At 41.0% G+C, this 24,030-nt stretch overlaps 1 non-coding gene and 1 pseudogene across 1 annotated transcript; one reads left to right on the top strand and one right to left on the bottom strand.

Moving 5' to 3' along the window:
- Positions 1 to 9,572: 9,572 nt before the first annotated feature.
- Positions 9,573 to 10,139, bottom strand: LOC132478895 (large ribosomal subunit protein eL18-like; annotated as a pseudogene).
- A 13,135-nt stretch (positions 10,140 to 23,274) lies between these two features.
- Positions 23,275 to 23,380, top strand: LOC132484717 (U6 spliceosomal RNA). Its single transcript, XR_009531276.1, has one exon. It is a non-coding gene; the product is annotated as a U6 spliceosomal RNA (small nuclear RNA).
- Positions 23,381 to 24,030: the final 650 nt, after the last annotated feature.

Below are 24,030 nucleotides of genomic sequence, written 5' to 3' on the forward strand. Positions count from 1 at the left end.
CTCTTTGACCCTAAGTGGTGTGAGCTCTCTGCTGCTGTGCCTCTCTGGGTGGCCCCTTGTTGATTCCTTTAACTCTGCCCATACCTCTATAAGTAGTATGTTCATAAGAGTGTCTACATTCGAATCATCCAGGATGAATTCTGTTTCTCACCAGGCTCCAAAATGATGCAATCACATTCCCCAGACTCAAGGCCTAATGGCCCAGCCTTGGCAGCATTCAGCCTGCCTGTCAAAGCCCCAGGCTGCCCCAGATCTAAGCTCTGCTACAAGACCTCAAGCCTGGGGTGTAGGCTTCCCTGCCCTACATCTGGCATCACATCCTCCCCAAGACTGCCCTTTGATGCCCAGTTACTTCCCAGCTGGCCTTGATCTAGTGAAAGGCCTTGCCTCCCCAGTCCTACCCTCTGGACTCTCCTCAAAACTCCATGTTGTTCAGGCCAGAGCCAGCCTCATGTCCTCATGGCCTAGGCCTCCATGTGGCCTTGGCTCAGACACACCCCATTTATGCCTTTTCCATACCCTTTGTTGGCCCCCCCACCATGGACTTTTCAACCAGTGCTCCAGGGCACTGCAAAGAAGGTATCCCCTATGGAGTTCTCAGAATACTGAGAGGAAAACCAGATGAGTATAGTATATGGAAACCAAGGGAGGAAAGAGTCTCAAGAAGGGGAGAGGGTATATAGAGTAAGTTCATATCCAATCACAGTAGACTCTGCAGTCTGGGTTTGGAACCTGGATCCTCTGCTTGCTAGATATATATGACCCTGAACAAGTCTGATGGCCTCTGAGCCCCAGTTCCCACTACGTACAAAAGGAACAATGATGGTGCCCACCTCCTAAGGGTGGTTCCATTATGTAACCAAGTTGTAAAACCCCTAGCACAGTGCCTGACACATTCGAACTCTTTGGTAAATGGTAACTCTAACTCTGAATATTAATTCGCTCAGCAAACACTCGTGGGCACTCACGAAATGACCCTGCCAATGAGGAGGCTGAACCAAGATGGGCTCTAGTCTCAAAGAGATGACATCCATCACTAAACTTCAAGGGAGCAAATGCTGAGTGGCCCAAAAGAGGCCCGGAGGGTGACTACAAGAGTCCTAAGAAGGGAAAATCCCTGTTGTTGCCAAGGTATGTGTTAGCAGAGCTCCAGGCACAGAAGCTCACCACGGAGGAGAGACCCTTTGAGTCAGGCCTTGAAGGATAGATGGACCAATAGCCGAGAAGACAGAACAGCCTGGACAAAGGCCCAGAGGGAGGACGCTGGACAGCCAAGAGAGGTTCTCAGGGCTCCCTGCTGCCCTCTGGTGCCAAGCTCAAGGGTAAATGGTCCCGAGTACAGACGGCAAATTCATGGCAGCCGCAGTTCCCAATCCTGCTCTCCCCCACCTCGTCACAAACGCTGGGACAAGATCATTAGGTGATTATATTTTTAAGACCCAAATTGTTTTATTTGTTTCCCTGCCAGCTTTCATGAGGCCATCAATCATTCCCCACACAGATAACATTTCTTATGTACATTGACAGAATAAGTTACATGGTTCTCATCCGACAAATCAACATTACAGGGGAACATTATCTTTTGCAAAACGCTGCCTGGGCACATCATAAATCCTAAACAGGTTTATTACATCTGTCTTGTCATAGATTCATTTTATTGAGAAGTGGGTTTTTTTCCAGATTAATAATCACATTAATAGACGAGATTCTTTTTAGAGGATTGTTTTCTTGGAGAAACCAAAGGAAGAATTTCACGGCTGCAGAGCCTTGTCTCACGGGTGAAGTAAGGCTGTCCTTGTCATGCTGACAGTGTCCTCCAGAGCTGGGGACTGGTGGGAACTCTTGACTCACCCGGGGACTTTGAACCAGCCCGTGATTCCTCACCTCTGATTTCATAGCTCTCTCCAAACAACATATCCAGAAGCTTCCAAGAGGGTGTCAAACATGTATTGTTATATGCAACCGATCAAATGAATATTTAATGAGTAACTAGCCTGTGTGCAACTGACAAACCAGTGGGGGAGAGAAAGCTAACCCACATGGAACAGTAAGAAAACAATTCAGGAAGAAATATGGAGAATCAGGCTTCCGGCCTCCCTCCATGCTTGGGTGGCTCAGCCACCCCGGGATGGGTGACTTATTGACTCTGGGCTTCTTTCTCCCCTTTTTGTTAAGTGAAGGGATTGATATAGATCAAGGGCTAGCAAATTATGGCTCCCGGGCCAAATCCAGACCCTCGCCTGTTTATTAAACGAAGTTGTATTGGAACATGGCCACACCCATTCATTTAAATTTTGCTTATGGCTGATTTTGTGCAGCAATGGCAGAGGTGAGTGGCTACAACAGAGACCGAATGGTGTGAAAAGCCTGAATTATTTACTGCCTGGCCTTTTAACAGAAAAAGTTTGCCAACCTCTGGCCTAGGTAAACTCTGGGTGGAAGATTTGAGAGCCGAGTAGTGGGATCCGTACTGAAGTGCTCATAGTAACATTGACTTGAGCCCACCGTGCTAAGTGCTTTCCTTACGTCATCTCATTTATTCTCAAAATGCCTCCATGACAAGATTCTATTCTATGGATGAGGAAACTGAGGCTTAAGTGGTCTGATGACTTTTCTAACATCACCCAGAGGCAGAGGCAAGCTGGGAACTCAGGCCTGTCTGAAGCCAAAACCCTTGTCCTTGCCTCTCCAGTGAACGTGTTGCCTGGAGTCTGGAGATGGTAATCAGTGAGGGTTGGGGAGGTTTCTTAGAGGACCTCAAATTTGGCACATAGGACTTTGACGCGTGGAGAGGAAGGAGGGGGAGCTCCCAGCAGTGGGAAGTCCTGGGGGATAAAGGAAGCGATCGTCATGTATCACAGAGCTAGCCCTGGTGTAAGGTGAGAGAATGGCCTCCCACCAGTGTGCCGGGTGGGCTTCGCCTCACCTAAACCTTGCAACCACTCTGAGGTGGGTGCTCCTCTGCCCGCCTCCCAGCCCCAGAGGCAGGCGTCTGCCCACAGTCAACGTTCCCTCCTCTCTCACATGTATTGAGTTTTTTCACCATGTCTGGCTCTCACCTGGGCTAAGGGAGAGAGCTGGTGGGATACTTAGGCATTTAAAGTGAGATCACTCAACCGGGAGGCAGGAGGCATGGGGGTGGCAGGAACCAAGGGGAAGGCTAAATTCGGGGGCACATTGGAGGCTATCAGAGTGGCTGACCATGACCTTCTGGGGATCATCTCTCAACCCCTTCTCTGTTCCCATCAGAGAAGACTTTGTGTCCGTATGATGGGCAAAAAGGCCCCACACAGCTGCAGTTACCCCTCTGACTGATGGTCCCTATTCTCCCCTCCATCACTCTGCTCCAGCCACACCTCCCCTGTCCCCCACACCAGCCCCCTCGCTACACAACCCCAGGAGATACTCTTCACATGGTGGCTTTCGTGAAAGCTGTCCGTGGAGTTGGGCGACTCAGCACCCCTTTGCACTTGCTGTTCCCTTAGCCTAGAATACTCTTCCATAACGTATCCAAGGGCTGGATTCCTCAGCTCCTCCAGGTTTTTGCATAAAAGTCATATTCTCAGTGCATCCTTCCTGATGTTTTATACAAAATTACGTCCTCCACACCACACCCTCCCTTCCCACCTTCCCTGCCTTAGTTTTCTCTATAACATTTACCTCCACCTGGTTTATTTGTTTACTGTGTCTACCAGTGCTCCCTCTCTGCCCCCAGTAGAACATAAGCTCCAGGAGGGCAGGATTTTGGCTCTTCTATTCATTACTGTATCTCTAATACCTAGAATAAAGCCTGGCACGTAGTAAGGGTTCATTATATAATTGTTGGTTAGAAGTTTAATACATCTTAACATTGTTCTATAACTTGCTAGATTTGGTTTTTTGGACAAGCTATTTCATTTTTCTAGTACATTCTCAGTTTCCTCCTCTGTAAAATTAAGGTGAAAACAGTATCTTCTTCACTGCGTGTTATTAGAAATAATTGAAAAACAAAACAGAGAAATGTAACATGCTTGGCACAGAGTGTAGCCAGAGCTTCACACACAGCAGGTGCTAGGAAGATGTGTCCCTTCCCTTCTGAGGACAATCACTGAAGTCAAACATGACTGCACTGGAGTCAAACATACCTGCAGGTATACCTGCATACCTGACTGAAGTCAAACATACCTGCACTCATACCTTGACCTTGAAGTCAAGACCAAGACTGCGTCCATCAGGCTCTGGTGTCAGACCATGGGAGAAACTCAGCTTCACTACTTACTAACAATGTGACTTAGGAAAGGTCCTTCCCCTCTTTGCATCTCAGTTTGCTCATCTGTATAATGGGTTATAACAAAGTCGACTTCATAAAGTTGTTTGGGACATTGAATGAGGTAAATCATGAGAGTTACTTGGCATAAGACATGGTCCATATGATCTCAATAGATGTTAATGATGAGGAGGAGGATGATAAGAATCCCCAAGAAGGCTGCCTGGGAAGGTGTTGGCCCAGCCTTCAAATCCTCTGGTCCTTGTCCTCTTGGCAGGGAGTCAGTTCCTGACAGATCAGACCTGAGCAGGTTAATGTGCAATGGCTTCTCCCCCCCCGTCTCCTTTTTTAGCACAGATATCTGTCCTAACACCTCTCATTATCCACTTCATCAGTCTCAAACCATTGGCTAATTACACTCTCCAGCACCCCCCTCATTCCCTGCCTCTCCTACAAGCTCAATAACACACAGCTGCCTCCTTCTTTGGGGCCCCACTGGGAAGCTGTAAACAAAATATAGCAGGCGATACCCCAACTGCCTTCTCCAGGCTCCCTTTCCCCCATTGGCCCCCTGCTCCTCTCCCTCATCCCCACCTGCAGGAAAATGGCCCCACAAGAGCCATGTGTGGAAGAGGGATAAGGGAAATGGAGTTGCAATAAGATTTCATGGTTCTCTCTGGCTTTTATGTCTGCAGCACTCTAACTCCTAACTGGTTGTGAACCTTGAGAAAGGAAAACACAGGAGCTTGACATTTATCCCAGCTTTCTGCCAGTGGGCACTTTCCAGACCTCAGCACAGAGAGTGGCGCCCAGAGAGAGAGCAGAAGTCCTGCTGGGGGAAGAAACAAGAGACTGACGTTTGAGGCAGCCGGGGCAGCTGGAATTTGTGGGGCAGGTTATAGGAGAGTTGGAAGAAGCACAGAACAGGAGAACCAGGATCTGCGTAGGGGTCTTACTGAGTCTTTGACTGGGTACAAAGCTGGGTACGTACAGAGTGAGAATTTGTGCTGCCTGACAGAGAACAGCTCCCAGCATAGTGCGAGCCAAGCAGAGGTTTTGGAGGTCACACGGTGCTGGAAGATTGTGGAGTCTGACCATCCAGAGTGGAGAGATCTTCCTGAAAGGCCCGGGCATTCAGCAGAGACTCAAGGGAGACCAGATATTAAGGACTAGTCTATACTCACCCTATCAAAGCCTAAAACCAAGAAATGGCAGACCCAAGCTGATGTACCAGTACATTAGCTATGCCTCTCAGAACAAAAACACAACATTCTTTAAAGGAAGACAACAAAAATATAGACCTCAACAATACAGCATCCACCACATCAGGTGGTGTGTTATACAGGAAAATGTATACAGGAAAATGTAACCCATAACCTTTTTGTTATACAGGAAAATGTAACCCATAACCAGGAGAAAATTTATAAGTAGAAACAGACCTAAAGATGACACAGGTGTTGGAATTAGCAGTAAAGGACTTTAAAACTGCCATTATAAATATGTTTAAAGACTTAAAGGAGAGTACTATGTAGTGAATAAACAAATAGGAAATCTCGATAGAACAATGGAAACTACAGAAGGAACCAAATAAAAATAACAGAACTGAAAAATACACTGTCTGGAATTAAAAATTAACTTGGTGAGTTAAACAACAGATTGGAAAAAAAATTTTGAAAGATCAGTGAATTTGAAAACACAGCACTTGAACCATGAAAGCTGAAGTACACAGAAAAAAAAGAATGGGAAAATGGCCTGTGGAACAATACCAAGCAGTGTAACATAAATGGAATTGAAGCTTAAGAAAGAAAAGAGAGAGACTGGGGTTGAAAAAAATTGTTTTAATAATTACTGTCAAGAGAGTGAGAAGACAAGCCACAAACTGGGAGAAAATATTACAAAAGATGTATCTCATAAAATATACCCAAAACTCTTAAAACTCAACAATAAGAAAACGAACAACCCAATTTAAAATAGGAAAAATATCTGAACAGAATTGTCAACAAAGATGATATACAGTGAGATAGCTCTATAAAACAACAGTGAGATATCACTATACACCTATGAGAATGGCCAAATCCAAAGCACTGACAATACCAAATACTGGTGAGTTTGTGGAGCAACATGAAATCCTATTCATTGTTGGTGGGAATGCAAAATGGTACAGCTACTTTAGAAGACAGCTTGGCGGTCACTTACAAAGCTAAATATAGCCTTACCATATGACCCAACAACCACATTTCTTGGTATTTACTCAAATGAGTTGAAAACTTACACTTATCCCAAAACCTGTACATGAATGTTTATAGCGACTTTATTCGTAATTGCCAAAATTAGAAAGCAGGACTTCCCTGGTGGCACAGTGGTTAAGAATCTGCTTGCCAATGCAGGGGACATGGGTTCGACCCCTGGTCCGGGAAGATCCCACATGCCACGGAGCAACAAAGCCCATGCACCACAACTACTGAGCCTGCGCTCTAGGGCCCGCGAGCCACAACTACTGAGCCTGAGTGTCACAACTACCGAAGCCTGCATGCCTAGAGCCCGTGCTCTGCAACAAGAGAAGCCACCGCAACGAGAAGCCCGCGCACTGCAACCAAGAGTAGCCCCGATTCGCCTCAACTAAAGAGAGCCTGCGCACAGCAATGAAGACCCAACACAACCAAAAGTAAATTAATTAATTAAAGGAAAAAAACAAAATTAGAAAGGAAACAAGATGTCCTTCAATAAGTGAATGAATAAACATACTGTGATACACCCAAACAATAAAATATTATTTAGTGATTAAAAAAACAAGTTATCAAGCAGTGAAAAGACATGTAAGAAACTTAAAAACATTACTAAGTGAAAGAAGCCACTCTGCAAGGCCTACGTATTGTATTATTTCAACTATATGACATTTTGGAAAAGGCAAAACTATGGAGACAGTAAAAAGGTTAGTGGTTTCCAGGAATTAGGGGGAGGGAAGGATAAATAGGTGGAGCACAGAGGATTTTTAGGGCAGTGAGACTGCTCTGTATAATACTGTAACGGTGAATACATGTCATACATTTGTCAAAACCCTTAGAATATATAACACCAAAGAATTAACTGAAATGTAAACTATGGACTTTGGTTGATAAAGATGTGCCAATGTTGATCGTTTTTAAAAACTTTGTTTTGAAGTATAGTTGATTTAGAATGTTGTGTTGCCTTCTGCTCTACAGCAAAGTGAATCAGTTATATATATACATATATCCACTCTTTTTAGATTCTTTTCCCATATAGATCATTACAGAGAACTGAGTAGAGTTCCCTGTGCTCTACAGTAGGTCCTTTTTAGTTATCTATTTAATATATAGTTGTGTGTATACGTCCATCCCAATCTCCCAGTTTAGCCTGCCTGCCTTTCCCCTCGGTAACCATAAGATTGTTTTCTACATCTGCAAGTCTATTTCTGTTTTGTAAATAAGTTCATTTGTACCATTTTTTTAGATTCCACATATAAGCAATATCAAGCAATATTTGTCCTTTTCTGTCTGACTTACTTCACTCAGTATGACAATCTCTAGGTCCATCCATGTTGCTGCAAATAGCATTATTTTGTTCTTTTTTATGGCTGAGTAATATTCCACTGTATATATGTGCCACACCTTCTCTATCTATTCCTCTGTCGATGGACATTTAGGTTGCTTTCATGCCCTTTCTATTATAAATAGTGCTGTAATGAATATTGGGGTTCAGGTATCTTTTTGAATTATGGTTTTCTCCAGGTATATGCCCAGGAATGGGATTGCTAGATCATCTGGTAGCTCTATTTTTAGTTTTTTAAGGAACCTCCATACTGTTCTCCATAGTATCAGTTTACATTCATGTATCAGTTTACTTTCCCACCAACAGTGTAGGAGGGTTCCCTTTTCTCCACACCCTCTTCAGTATTTACTGTTTGTAGATTTTTTTAATGATGGCCATTCTGAGTGGTGTGAGATGATACCTCATTGAAGTTTTGATTTGCATTTCTCTAATAATTGGTGATGTTGAGTATATTTTCATGTGCTTTTTGGCCATCTGTATGTCTTCTTTGGAGAAATGTCTATTTAGCCCATTTTTTGATTGGGTTGTTTGTTTTTTTGTTATTGAGCTGCATGAGCTGTTTGTATATTTTGGACATTAATCCCTTGTCAGTCACTTCATTTGCAAATATTTTCTTCCATTCTGTTTGTTTTCTTTTCATTTTGTTTATGGTTTCCTTTACTGTGGAAAAGCTTTTGAGTTTAATTAGGTTCAATTTGTTTAATTTTGTTTTTATTTTCATTACTCTAGGAGGTGGGTCAAAAAAGATCTTGCTGTGATTTAGGTCACAGAGTGTTAATGTTGGTCATTAACTGTAATAAATAAACCACACTGATGCAGAATGTTGATGGTGAAGGAGGTTGTGTGTGTATGATAAGAAGGGATATGTGGAAACTCTGGACTTTCTGCTCAAGTTTGCTGTGAACCTAAAATTGCTCTAAAAATAAATATATTAATTTTTGAAAATACTGAAAAAGTTTCATATATCATGAATATGTCCAACCACAAATCCAAGAAGTTCAACAAACCCCAAGCAGTGTAAACACACACACAAACACACACAACACCATCAAAGCACATAACAAAATTTCAGAAAAAAAAAAGAGAAAAGCAGCCCCTCTCCCCTGCAAAAATGCCTACAGATAGGAGAATGAGATAAAAATATATGACTTATCACTGATTTACCACTAGACACAAGTTAGAAGGCAAGGAGAACTTAAAGTGCTAGAAAAAAAAAAAACTATCACCCTAAAAGCCTATATTCAGAAAAAAAAAATCCTTCAAAAATTAAGGTGAAATAGTGACATTTTTAAATAAGCCAAAGCTGGGAGAATTCATCACTAGCTGATCTACATTATAAGAAATGTTAAAGGAAGTTCTTCAGGTTGAAGAGAAATGGTACCAGATGGAAACTAGGATCCCCATCAGGGAATAAAGTACGCCAGAAATAGTAATAAATATGAGTCAGTGTTAAAGACTTTTCTTAATTCTTAATTTCTTTAAAAGAAAAACTACTGTTTAGAGCAAAAAATGATACTACATTGTGGGAGTTAACATATGTAAAAATAAAAATAAATATCAAAAATAGAACAAAAGAGGGAGGAAATTAAAATCTACTGTTGTAAGATTCTTACACTGTATGTGAAGGGGAATAATATTAACTCAAGGTATACTTTGATAATTTAAGAATGTATATTACAATTCCTAGAACAATCTTTTTTTTTTTTTTTTTTTTTTACCATCCAAAATCTTTTTAATAACACGGTAGGATCTGGGGTTAGTTTTTGTAGCCACGGCTAGCCCATCGGCCTCTGGCATGCTCAAATTTCCGGCCCTTGGAGCGTACATAGGATTTGGTGTGGCTATGCGGGGTTCCTGGGGCCTTGCTGAAATGCCTGTACACCTTTCGGCCCTTGTGAGGACCAGAGAGGAGGACAGTGCCACAGCCCTTGGGGGAGTCCAGGGCCAACTTGTCGAAGGTGAGGATCTTGCCCCCGGCCTTGAGGATGCAGCTCCGGGCTCAGCTGCTCACTCGAAGAGCACACACCTTCAGTTTGGGCACCTCCTGGACATGCACATCATCGGTTATAGTCCCTACAACCACAGCTCTTTTGTCTTCCTGGCCAGGAAGCTTCATCTTCCAAATCATCCAGGAAAGGGACAGAGGTGGCCAGTTGGTGTGACTCATGAACAACCTCTTCAGTACAACTTGATTGAAGGTGAAGGTGGTTCATCTGGCCAGAAACCTGTACAGCTTGACCAACAGCCTTAGGTAGATGTCCTGGCTCTTGGGCTCCTTGCGTGGAAACTTTCGGTCCTTGTTGTGCTGGATGTCAACTCCCATGATAGCTCTTCCTCCTTAGCCAGGTCCAGAAAGATAGAGCTAGAACAATCATTTAACAAGAGATGTAGATTTTTTTAAAAAACTTGATGAGATAAAAATAGAATACTAAAAATTCTCAAGAACCCAAAAGTAAAAGGAAAGGAGGGAAGAAAATTTTAAAATAACAAAGTAGAAAAACAGATATCTAATGGCAAAATGGTACTTTCAATCCAACCAAATCAATAATTATATTAAATGTAAATGAACTAAACACTTCAATTAAAAGGCAGAAATTATCCGACAATAAAATAGCAAGACCCAATTATATCCTTTTATAATAAGACACACACTTTAAGTATAAAAACACAGAGAGGGGAGGGATAAACTGGGAGATTTGGATGGACATATACACACAACTGCATATAAAATAGATAACTAATAAGGACCTAGCACAGGGAACTCTACTCAGTTCTCTATAATGACCTATATGGGAAAAGAATCTTAAAAAGAGTTGATATATGTATATGTATAAATGATTCACTTTGCTCTAGAGCAGAAAGTAACACAACATTGTAAATCAATTATACTCCAATAAAAACTTTTAAAAAAGATTTGGGGCAATTGCAGTAATGACTGTAGATTAGATTAAGATATTGTATTAGTGTTAAATATTCTAAAATTGCTAACTTTTTGGGTGATGTAAGAGGATATTCTTGTTCTTATGAAATGCATACTGAAATATTAAAGGGGTAAAGAACCTAATGTATGTAATCTACTCTCAAATGGTCCAGAAAAAAATGAATATAGCTAGAGAAAGGTAAGGCAGGTTCTGCAAAATATTAAAATTTGATGAAGCTGGAAAAAAATTCTTAAATAAAAATAAATAATAATATAAACACAGAGAGGTTAAAAGTGAAAAGATGCACTAATTAAACGAAAGGGTATATTAATATCAGTTGAAGTAGATTCAAGACAAGGAATACCACTAGAGGAAAGGAGGAAATTTTCATATGATAAAAAGAGTCAAATAATCAAGAAGACAGAACAATCCCAAATCTGTGTGCATCTAATAACAGAGCTTACGAACACATGAAGCAAAAATGGACAGAACTAAAGGTCCTTGTGTTTCACTGTGTGTAAATTATATCTCCATAAAAACCTAGAAATTTTTTTAAAAAGACAGGTTCTCTGGCACAGAAATAGGTCTGGGGCTCCAGGTCAAGACATTAGCTGCAGTCAGAGTCCCAGAGTGTTGTCCCAGAGCTCTGAAATCCCTCCTGCCTGCAGTCAGGGAGGAGCCCTGGCAGCTGGCTCAACACAGAGCCAATGGTCACAGAGGAAGGTAAGAAATCATACCTGTGAGGGAAGCAAGGGACAAGGGCAGGGAGCTGGTCAGAGCTTAACAGACACCACTAGTAGGTAGAACACAGTGTAATGTCCTATCTCAGCCCTTTTATTTACCTCATAATCCTTACTACAACTTGTAACCATTGAGTTTATCTATGTGTTATCTCAGTTGGTGTCCATCTCTCCCCTAACCTGTAAGCCTCATGAGGGCAGGGACCATGTCTGTCTTTTCCACCATCTTATCCTAAGCCCTGGGCACAGTGGCTGACATATAGGAAGACCCTTTGCAGTTGACATTGGATAAATGAGTGAATAAATGAATGAATGAGGACATAAAAGAAAGGGAATGAGAGAGGAGGGAAAGAAACAAAAAAGAGAGAGAAACAAGAAAAATCTATGTCCTACTCCCCCTAGAAGGGCTAAGGCAGTGTCATGAAGAATGGGAAGTCAACGTACAAACCCTCAGATCTCTTTTTCCATCCCAAAGTTTCCCAGGAACCCCTGCAACGCCTGACTAGGCTGCCCTGCTCCTATTCCTGTCCTGCCACCTGAGCCCCTGACCTCAGCAAGACCCTGAGGACCAAGGGTCTCAGTGGAGATCCTCTATGGCTCCTCCCAGGACGTTCTCTCTGACTTCAGTGTGTCCTGTGCTAAATCAGACCTTTGTCTGCCAGAGCACAGTCTCAGCTCCCCAGGGAAGGAATCAACAGTCCCTAATTTGCTGCCTCCCTACCCCATCTCCACAGTAGACCATTTCCCAGACAATAGCCATTGTCACTGCCTTTGTGCAGGCCCAGGCATCCTGAAATTGAGTCTCTAATCTCCTCGCAGATGTGCGCAGGAAATGGAAAATCCATGCCAGTCCCTGCTGGCACACCGGCAGTTGATTCCAAAGCACACAGAACACCTGCTCCCTGGGGTACAGAGTGGACAGATAGATTAACTTGAGACAGCCTGAGCAGAGGGAGATCTAACTCCCATGACCAGCCCTCCAGGGTAGGATCAGCAACTTCCTGGGAGCTGAGGACCCCCACAATCCCCTACTAGTATCACCACTCACAGCAGGGCCTGATCAGCTAGGGTCATCCCTGGAAAACCTAGGGACCCCAGAGTTCCAGAGTCCTATTTATTAGAAGGCCTCCTTGCTTCCTGGCAGAACAAAGGATTCAAGGAACTAGCAATCCTCAGAGAGGAAGATAGACCATAGATGCTCCCACCCCCAGAAACAAGCCTCTGAAAGCGCAAAGCCAACCAGCGGTAGGAGAAACCCCTCCTTTCCATTCCTCAAAGGGCAGCCTGCAGATGCTTCTGACTCATGCTTTAAAAACTCTGACTATTGGTCCACAGCTGCGTTAAACATAATCCTAAATATTTCGAGACAATCAGGGAAATTTTATTATGAACTTGGTATTAGACAATACAAAGGATCTTTTTTGTTGTTAATTTTGTTAGGTGAGATAATGCCTTGTTGTTATGTAAGAAAACATCTATTTTTTAAAGAAATGTATCCTGCAGGATTATAATGCAATATTCAAGATTTGCTTTAAAATACTTTACTACAGAAAAACGAAAGAAGGAAAACTATCATAAGGCAGAATCCAGGTTTAGCAAGATAAGATGCTATGATTGATTGAAGATGTCTGCCCTAGGCAGGGGATATGCAACAAGGACAGGAAGTGGAGGGGAGTACAGGATATCAGCTACATATTTGCCATCCTGACTGGCCCCTTGTCTGTCAGACAAATGTCTACTTTGCCTCTCAGGCCTGCTTCAAAGAATACCTTAGTTATGTATTGATTAACTGGAAGTTAATACGTTCTTACACAATTCAGTCTTGGTTTTTTTTTTTGTTTTTTTTTTTTCTGTTTCTGCTCTAGGACAAGCCAAAAATGAAAGCCAACAGGGCCTTGGCCTAACAACTGCTATCATTAATTAACTTTTATATGAAAGTACTAATTTTATATTTTAGACTCAGCTAAATGATTTCCCGTTTCCTTACTTCCCAGCAGGAAGTGATATTAATAACTGTAATTTATTGGAGGCCCACCATTGTGCCAGGCAGTGTGCCAAGCGCTACACACACATCACCTCATTAATCATCACCTGTGAGCTAGGACTGTGTTACCCCCGCATTTCAGGTAGAAGTTGGAATCATTTGCACAAGGTCATACAGAGGATAAACAGTTGAGTCAGGCTCTCTGATACCAAAGGCAGTTCTGGAACGTTGTAAGTTCCCACCTCCCACTGAACGCCTGGACTAGGCTCATAAATTTTTTAGCCACAAGAGAGCCGGGACTTTGTGGACTAGAGGGCCAGAGAGAAAAGAGGAGATCAAGTTCCAAAGCTCAGCTGCTGAGAGCCGGTAACCCCGGGGGAATCTCTGCTCTAAACAAGAGAGGGAAAGAAGAAACACCATCTGCTAAGGGCTTCCCCAGCCCCCCGTGGAACCCCTCTCCTCCTGGCGCTCAGAGCAGCTGCTCAGAAGCCACCAGGGAGGGGCTCCCTGCTGTGAGGGTTCCAGGTGGCTGGGGCCCCTTCCCTGAAAACTCAGCCCTCTCTGGGGCCAGCATTCTGTGTATTAGCAAAATGATGGGTGAAAACTTGGGGATTCAATCAATGAAATCGGGGAGACAAATTTGGGGTTCCATTAACATAATTCTAATTGGATGCAATCCTTAGCTCAGGGTTTTCTTATTTCACAATGGCAATTTGAATCAAAACTTTTGTGTGAGTTTGGTTTTTCCTGTGGGTTTTGAATTTTTACCAGTAAACAAATATCTTACCTGCCATGCTGTGAGAGGGGTGTGCCGTCCACACAGAATGCAAAATTCCAATGTGGGCATTAAACGTCTGGCTCATGCAAAGAATCTGATATTCTAACTGAAATGATATTTATTTAGAAAGAAGGAAAGGTTGGTTGCTTTTCTCTAATTCTCTGTGGTTTTCTGCTTCTGTTCCCCCCCACCCCCTTACAAAAGGACTCCAAGGTTTTCCCAGGAGTCAGTGAGAATTGCTGGTAATAATTTGGGGGTGGAAGCTAGTGAATGTAATATGAAGGAGTTCAAACTTAAGCAGGTCAGGGATTAAAGCTGAAATGTTGGGAATGAGGCTTGAGCTCGTGGGAATTGTCCAGTTTGAACTGGCTCAGTGAGTATGTCCAATTGCAGTATTGGGTACAATACAGATAACCTGCTGCATTGAAATGCTGTACCTGCATTTGTGTGGGTTGTGGTCTTTCATATCCTTCATTGGCTATATGGCTCTCCATTAAGAATTTGGGAAAATACTGAACTAGAGAAACAAATGGTTAAGACATTAGTTTGTCCCACAACTATACTCAAGGTCTTAAAAATAAGCCCTCCATGCTCCCAAGTTCTACAGCCTTCCAAAAGTCATCCTTCCCCTGAAGATCTAGGTAGTGATAGTCTGAGTCCCCAAGCAGCTTCACTGTAAGAAAGGCTCACACTTTCTCAGGTTCTCTCCCCAACGATCTCTGAAAATCCCTGAGGAATACTTCCATGTCCCAGGTCCCATGTCCCCTCAAAGCAACCCTGGTTGTTGCTAGAACATTAAGCAGCTCTCTGACTTCTGGTCACCTTGTTCCTTCATTCCTGTGTTGCATTTCTCTGGATTATGTCCGCTGTCTTAAAAGTCCCATCCCAAATTCCCCCCAAACACAGAAACCAGATTGTAAACCAGATGGTAACATTTAACAAAATTTTACTGAAGCCTTAGGGGGAGCAAAAGGGAATTACAGTGCAGAGGGCTATCTCCCTCCTTGGGCTCCATTGGACTGCATCACTGGAACCACCAGCTCCCATTCCACAACAGAATTGTTTGTCTCTATCTTCCCTACATTAGTTAAGATCCTCACCCCCATCCTAGTCTCCTCTGGGGTCCAGCAAGAGGGGGCCAAGGTGGTGTGGGTGGGGGGAGGAAGACTTTCGGTCTCTGCTTCCCATGATCTGCAGACACGCTAACTCAACCCAAAGTGAAGACATAGCCTTAACACCATCGTGAAGAGCAGCTGAATTCCTCACTGCTCCCAAGATGCCATTTCAGCAAAGAATGTTTTGCCTTATAGCTGTGAAACCGAAAGTCCCATGAAAGGATTTGTCTTAAATTTGGACGTAATTTGCGCTCAGATTTATATACTAGTCTCCCCTTGTTGAAACAGAAAGTCACTCGCTTTTAAAACTGAACCCTATCTGGTCACTCTTTGTCATCAATAATGGGGTTTGCCTTTATAATTTGGAGGTTATCAAACACAGCAGCCGGGAAAGACTGTCGTGCCTAAACTACTCTCTGTCTTTGTGGTCTGTCCTTTCACACCTAAGTCTTCCCAAGGGGGAGATCCTGTATGAGTGCGCCCCTGTGCTCCAGATATGGCTCTTTACATGATGCTACCCTGCTGGGTCCAGGGTCCCAGGAGGAATGAACAGTTTTCGATCAGGCTGGTGACACAAACTAAAGAAAGGGCCTTTGAGCGTTGCTGGAGCAGCATGTATGGTCTAAGGAGAAACAATACAAGAAGTGAAACTGTCTGTGACAAAAGGAAGGACAATGTAACAGAGTTTAGCCCACACTGAAAGAAGAGTGCCAAGGCAGAGCTCTTGACAACACCCCAAAGCCAGCATCTTTTTAGCCTCTTCTTTGTGTTGTTGTATTGTGTTACGCTCACAGGGGACCTGGCCTTGGTGTTCCTCTAGGGTAAAGTATGAGTTTTTCCTTTTTAAAACCTTTCAGATTCTTTGTCCTGATGTGTCTTAATCTATACTTCTCAAACTAGGGCATATTCTTTCCTTCCCCGGGGATATGTAGCAGTGTGCTAGAGGTGCAGGAAATCACAGAACACTGCACACATCCATGGCATGTGGATTTAACTAAAAAATGGCTGGGGGTGCCATTTTGAATTTTTGCACTTTTACATGTCTTTTTCACAAGGCAAAGTCGGCAACCTCCTGCTTTTCCATTTCATATAATTTCATGTTTTTTTCATGACAGCTTGGAGATTTTTTAAATGTTTAATCAAAGTAATGCATTTGAGCATAGTTTTAAAATCAAATCATACAAAAAGCTTCTCATGAAAAATCATAGTGCCCTGCCCTATTCCACCCCATCCCCAGACTAGCTGCCCAGAGGTAGTGACTTATAACTCTTCATAACTCTCGCAGTTGTTTTTTCTACTAGCTCCATCCACGTGTCTGAATAATATGTTTAAACTGTTATCTATTGATCCATAAATTTCAGACATCCTCTATTGATTTTAAATTATGATAGATGTTGGTTTGGCTCCTTTATTCCACCAATCTGTATGGTCCCCTCCAGCTATTTCACAATTTTTAGTTAAATAATTGGTGTTGTAAAATAATCATTTGCTGTTTGTTGGCAATATAACCTCCGTTCTCTTTCCTCTTTTAACTGTACCTTGATTTCCATTTGGGTACCCACTGTTCCCCTACACAGTCACCACTTTCCTTGGAAACTGACATGATCTCTGGCTACAGGGTTGGGCCCTGATTGGCTAAAGCCCATCCCCCAAGCTACAGTGATTGATCAAGAGGAAGCATGTAACCCAATATTGACCAATGAGATGCTTTCTGGAGGAAACTGGGATAGAATTTCCTTGTTTTTCTGCAGAAGCCTCTAGGGAACCATTCTCTCCCTGATGGACTGAACCCTAGAAACCCCTAGAAGGTACTGGAAGCTACCTTGCACCCATGAGGAAAGCCGGTGTTACTTTGAATAGATATTGCCAAGGGGAATGATGGAAATTAAAGATTTTAGAGAGCCCCTGGATCAAACCTCATCTGGAGCCTAAACTACCTTCTAAGTTGCCAATCATGTGAGCAAAATACTGTAATTCCCTTTATGGCTTAAGCCACTTTGAGTTTTCATTTACTTGCAAAGGAAAGACTTCTCACCAATGTAAGGGTTTGCAACACTATGATCACAATGCAAATTATTTGTGGATTCACTGCAGAGCTGAGCAGTGTACAATTACATATCCTTTCATGTACAGGCTTTTCGGTAGTTTTTAAAAATTATTACTTTCACTTGCAAAATTTTCCATATGCGTATTCTTAATTCTTTCCACATACTCATCTCCAACCTCCTCCTCCACTCCCAGCTGGTGGTCCTCCCTGCTGTCAGCCTGTACCTTCTTTCTCTTCAGTGCTTTCCTGAATTGAATCCCTTTTTTCCTGGATGCCATGACATCTCCTCTTTTGGATTACTCAGGATTTGCTGGGACATTTTCTCAATGTTTTCTATGAAAGAGTTTTAAGCAGGCAAGTTGTCTGTGGATAGGTGAAGATGTCTTAATTCTGCCCTCACACTGGACTGATAGCCTGGCAAGGTATAAAACTCCTGGTTGAAAAGTATATTCCATAAAGTTTTTGATGCTATTGTTCAGCTGCTTTCTGGTACCCAATGTTGCTACTGAGAAGTCTGATGTCATTCTGATCCTAGTCCTTTGTGTATGAATTCTTTTGTATTGTTTTATATTTGGAAGCTTTTAGGGAATCTCCTAATCCCAGGTTCTAAAACCTCTCTATAATGTGCCTTAACTTGGGTCTTCCTTCTCTCATTCTGATGTGTCCTCTTTAGGAGGTGGGCCTTTTTAATCAGGAGGCTGGAATCCTTCATTTGGGAAATTTTTTTCATACAGCTTTTCCTCTGTTTCCTTCCCTGTTTCTTCTCTTCTTCCTTCCTGGAAACTTCTTAGTCAGAGGTGGGATTTTTAGGGTTTATTCTTTATGTTTTTTCTCACCATCCTCATATTTTCCAAAGCTTTATCTTTTTGTTCTGCTTTTTGTCTTATTTCCTTGACTTGGTCTTCCACCCATTTTTATTTGAACTATCATTTTATTTCAATGAGATCTTTATAGTATCTTGTCCTTGTTTTAGAGATGCAATACCTTCTCATTGCTCTCTGAGAATATTTATTAGAACTGGGTTGGTGGCAGTTTTGGAAGTTTTCTTCTGTTTGCTATATTATCTCTGCTTCTCCCAGATTGCTTTATTCAGTTTTGCCTTTTTACTTTGGTTTCTCTCTTTCAGGATGAAGGCTTTCCTCATTTGTCTGGTGACATTTGATTATCTGTCTGTGTTTAAAAACTGACTGAAAATTCAGAGACCTGGCAAGATTCATGCACGGCAGGCTTATATTAGGGTGATGAGGAAGGAAGCTAGCCATTGCATGGGTGGATTCCCCAAATCAGTGCATGGAGGTCTTTTCTCCAGGGCAATTCAGCTTCTCCAGAGAAAATACTTCTTCTTTCCTACCTTGTTGGGGATTAAGCTGGTCTGCACACTAAGCAGAGAGAGGTAAGGCTGATGGTAGAATTATTTCACCTGTAAACCTTCAGTTAATTTTGCTGAACCTCAGTTCCAAATTTCTTGGGTTTAATTTCTCCAAATAGTCCTTGGAGACTTCTGTGTACTGGCATTATGTACACAGAAGTGGGAAATAGGGCTTGGGGAGAGGATTCAATGATTTATTCCACATTGAATCCTCAACAAATCCTCCAGTTTGTAATTCCACCCCTCCCCCCTAGCCTGCTCAGTAACCAGTGCCTCTTCATCCTGGGCCATCCAGAATTCCATAGGATGGGTCAGCTCACTTCTCATTCACATCCCACTCTGCACACACTGGATATTGAAGCCTTTTGTGTTATGTAGATAGTGACTAGAAAATAAGTACTTTTTGTTTTTCCAGGGACTTCCCTGGTGGTCCAATGGTTAAGACTTCGCTTTCCAATGCAGGGGGTGCAGGTTCAGTCCCTGGTTGGAGAGCTGGGATCCCACATGCCTCACAGCCAAAAAACATAAAACAGAAGCAATATTGTAACAAATTCAATAAAGACTTTAAAAATGGTCCACATTTATATATATATATATATAGTTAAAATAATATTAGGGTTAGATATTGCTAAGTGATCAGGGAAAGGGCAAAGACCGTAGAAAGCACAGTTAACGCTGACATCACTGGCCCACGTGGCTAGCCCAGGATACCAGAGAAATGAAAACTATAGGGTGGAATCTGCTCAAAGGTCACAGAAAAATGCATACCTAGATGTTTTAAAGTAAATTTGTCATCTTTTCTTTTTAACCTTTAACACATAAAAGTTAATTATACAGATCATTTAACTTCCTAACAAAAATATACTCTGTTAAATATTTTATTTTCAAGATGTGGGAATATGCTTATTTCAATATCCTGCTGCAATGAATTCCCAGGGAACCCCCAAATTCTGGATCATATGGCTTTGGTTTCATTCTTCTTATATCATTTCATAACACAATGATTTAAAAGTTAAATCTTCAAATGGGATCATGGATCAAAACAGGAAAGCTGGAGCATTAGTTTGAAATTAGTGGAATATTCCAGCCAGGTAATGAGGAAAATTCAGAACTCCAAAGCATCAAGGGTTGTGGTAACTTTGTTCTAACCGCTGAAGTTCCCCATGAAGATTTGAGGATTATCAAGATGTTACCACAATGTAGTAGCAATTGGGGGGAAGTGCAGGATGGCCTAAAGCTATATTAAACTTGAGTTTTATTGTTGTGAACTGCAACTGAGCCTAAAGTTTAGCATCTCTGTTTCAGGAAAACCTGGAGCAATAGCTGTGTGAAACCATCACTCTTGAAGTGACATTTTAAATCCAATGTACAACCTATTAAGAAAGCTAAATTTAAAATTAGTGACAATACCAAACACCAAATGCTGATGAGGATTTCTCATACATTGCTAGTGGGAATATAAAATGTCACAGCCATCCTGGAAAATAGTTTGGCAGCCTCTTAAAGCACTAAACATACACTTACCATTTGACCCAGCAATCACACTCCTGGGCATTTAGGTCAGAGAAATGAGACTCATGTCCACATAAAAATCTGTACTTGATTGTTCACAGCAGGTTTTTTGTAAAAGCCAAAGACTGGACACCACCAAAATGTCCTACAATCAGCTAATGGTTAAACACACATCTACACCATGGAATACTACTTAGCAATCTACAAGAAAGGGACTGTCAGCACACACAACAACCTGGTTGGATCTTGAGAGCATTATGCTGAGTGAGAAGAAAAGCCAGTCACAAAAGGTCACATACTGTATGATTCCATTTATACAAAATTCTCAAATCACAAAATTACATAGGAAACAGACTAGTGGTTGCTAGGGGTTGGGGAGGGGGAGAGGTGTAGGCAGGACAGTGGATAGGACAAGAAAAAGAGAGCACAGAGGATCTTTGTGGTGATGGAACAGTTCTGTATCATGATTGCAGCTGTGGTTATATGAATAATACATGTGATAAATTTGTATAGAACTAAATATACACACATAAGTGAGGCCATGTAAAACTGGTAAACTCTCAGTAAGGTCTGTGGATTGTAACAATGGTTTTGTTACAATGGTTTTCTTGTCTTGATATTGAACTGTATATAGTTACATATGACCATGTCTTTGAAAGAACCTGGATGAGGGGTACAGAGGATCTCTATATGTTATTTTTGCAACTTCTTATGAATCTTTTGTTTATTTTTATTTATTTTTATTGTAATATAGTTGATTTACAATGCTATGCCAATCTCTGCTGTACAGCAAAGTGACTCAGTTATACACATATATACATTCTTTTCCATTATGATTTATCCCAGGAGATTGGATATAGTTTCCTGTGCTATACAGTAGGACTTTGTTGTTTATTTGTTGTTTATCAATTCTAAATGTTATAGTTTGCATCTACCTACCCCAAACTCTCAGTCCATCCCTCTCCTTCCACAAAGCTTTTTTTTTTTTTTTTTTTTTTTTTTTTTGCCACACTGCATGGCTTGTGGGATCTTAGTTCCCCAACCAGGGATTGAACCAGGGCCCTCAGCAGTGAAAGTGCCAAGTCCTAACCACTGGACCACCAGAGAATTCCCTAAATCTATAACTATTTCAACTAATCCTCACTGAGTTAGAGAAAACAGAAGGTCTGTAGTGGCCCACATTAAGCAAGAGCCCATCAATACATGGCACAGTTAACAGTCAAACATGCTACAAAAAGAAGCATTAGGAGAGAGAGGAGGAACTGAGGGAGGAGGCAGAAAAGAGGAAGGTAGAGGAAAAGACAAAAATGATGGTAAAATATTGAATATCCTGACAAAGTAAGCAAAAGTCAGACAAACACTTCAACATGGAAAAAGTATAACTCAAAAAAATAAAAGCATATTTCCCATCAGTGGTGAGTGTTACAGATCTTAATTAGAGTAAGAATCAATAAAATAAGAGCTCAAAGATGAGATAAAATAGCAGATTTGGATGAAAAGGGAAAATGGGGAGCTGGGGGGAAAAATCAAGAACCAAAACAACAACGTATGAAATCTAACAAATAAATTAGAAAGAAGAAGGAATGGGGCTTAAAATTTAATTAATAACATGAAGAAAAAAATCATCCCAGGACAATAAGAGAAGAAAACCAAAAAGTTTAGAGCAAAAATGCACCAAAAGAAGAACGATTTTGTCCATGACATAAAGAACCCAACATAGGTAAGATAGAGCTAACTCAGAGATATGATACAGAAAAAAATCCCTGAAATAAAAGAACTAAATTTTCAGATTGAAAATGCATATCATATACTAGGGGGAAAACTGTTACAGAATATACAAACTGAGACACAATCTAGTTAAATTATTGAACTTCAAAGGTGAATAAGTAACTCCTCAGGCATTCAGAGAGATAAAACAGGTCACCTCCAACTGCTCATAGCAAATTCAATGCCAAAAAAAATGGAGAGGTAGCTAAAAAAGAAAAATCTGAGGGAAAAAATGTAAGCATAATAATATTATACCCAGCCAAATTATCATTCAACTATAAAGGCAATCAGCTGACATTCTCTAACATGAGAAAACTCAAGGAGTATAGTACCTCTGAATCCTTCTTGAATAAAATACTCTGTTGAAATGCATGAACACAAGAAGGAATCAAAATACAGAGTATGGAGATGGCAACTTTGAAAAAGCCCCATGGTGAGCACCAAATTCATATAAATATTGAACAATAACGTAAATGGTCCATAATATCTACTTTATAAATCTGGACAAAGAAAAAATAGTAAAACAATTAAAATCAAGGGATGAGTGAAGAGGTTGAGAGAAAGTGTGAGGTGCTAATTACCTTATCTAAAATGTGATAAGACTTCTGTCCACAAAATTTTAAAAACAGGATTATGTAAGATCTACATAATGGCTCCCATCTTTTAAAGATTTCCATATATTTCTTAATCTAAAAGGCACTTTAGGAACTTGTATATCTCAGAGTAAGGAAATATTTATCTGAAGCTTAGCATGTCTTCAGTTTCCCTTCAGTTTTTTATCTGTTGAATTAAAATAAAATTAATTTTAATTTTTTATTTTATAATAATATGTACAGTATAATCCCATTTCTATAAAATTATTTCTATCAACCCGTTTTTTTCTGTCTCTCATATGCAGAGAGAGATAGTTGGAATAGTATCTAAAGTATTAACACTACTTATTTCTGGCTAGTAAGATTTGGGATGATTAGTTGCTCTTTTTAAAAAAAAAACTTTTTTATAGTGCTTCAATTTTTAAATGAGGGTATATTACTTTTATGAAATGACAAAGTTACTTAAAATAATAATAAATTCACACAGGTACATTTTAAATAATAATTGACAGATTTTTTTTTGCAACTTGAAAAAAGAGAAAAGGGACCCTCTGGTGAAAAAGCACAATCAATCAAGCAAATTTAAAAAGTGTCTAAAGCCTCCTTCAAGGTCAGTTTAAAAATCACCTTGGGTGCTTGCTCCGGTAGCACATATGCTGAAATTGGAACAATATAGAGAAAATTAGCATGGCCCCTGTGCAAGATAACACACAAATTCATGCAGTGTTCCATACTTTTGGAGCCATTGCTGTGGAAGACAGTATGGTAGTTCCTCAAAAAAAAAAAAAAATAGAATTACCATATGATCCAGCAATTCCACTTCTGAGTACATAAACAAAAGAATTCAAAGCAAAGTCTCAAAGAGATAGTTGTACATCCTTGTCTATAACAACATTATTCACAATAGACAAAGGTGGAAGAAACACAAGTGTCCACTGATGGATGAATGGATAAACACAATGTGGTATATACATATGATGGAATGTTATTCAGACTTAAAAAGGAGCTCAGTAAAAAGGAAGGAAATCTTTTCACATGCTACAACATGGATGAACCTTGAAGACATGCTAAGTGAAATAAGCCAGTTTCAAAAGGACAAATAATGCATGATTTCACTCATATGAGGTACCTGGAGTAGTCAAATTCATAGACACAGAAAGTAGAATGGTGGTTATTAGGGGCTGGGAGGACAGAGGGATTGAGATTTATTGTTTAATTGGGTATAGATTTTCAGTTAGGGAAGATGAAAAATTTCTGGAGATGGAGGATGATGATGGTTGCACAACAATGTGAATGTACTTAATGCCATGAAATGTACACTTAAAAGAAGGCTAAAATGGTAAATTTTATGTTATGTATATCACATTTTTGTTAAGATCACCCTGAAA

The sequence above is a fragment of the Mesoplodon densirostris genome, chromosome 2, assembly GCF_025265405.1.
Source record: "Mesoplodon densirostris isolate mMesDen1 chromosome 2, mMesDen1 primary haplotype, whole genome shotgun sequence".
Classification (NCBI taxonomy): Eukaryota; Metazoa; Chordata; class Mammalia; order Artiodactyla; family Ziphiidae; genus Mesoplodon; species Mesoplodon densirostris.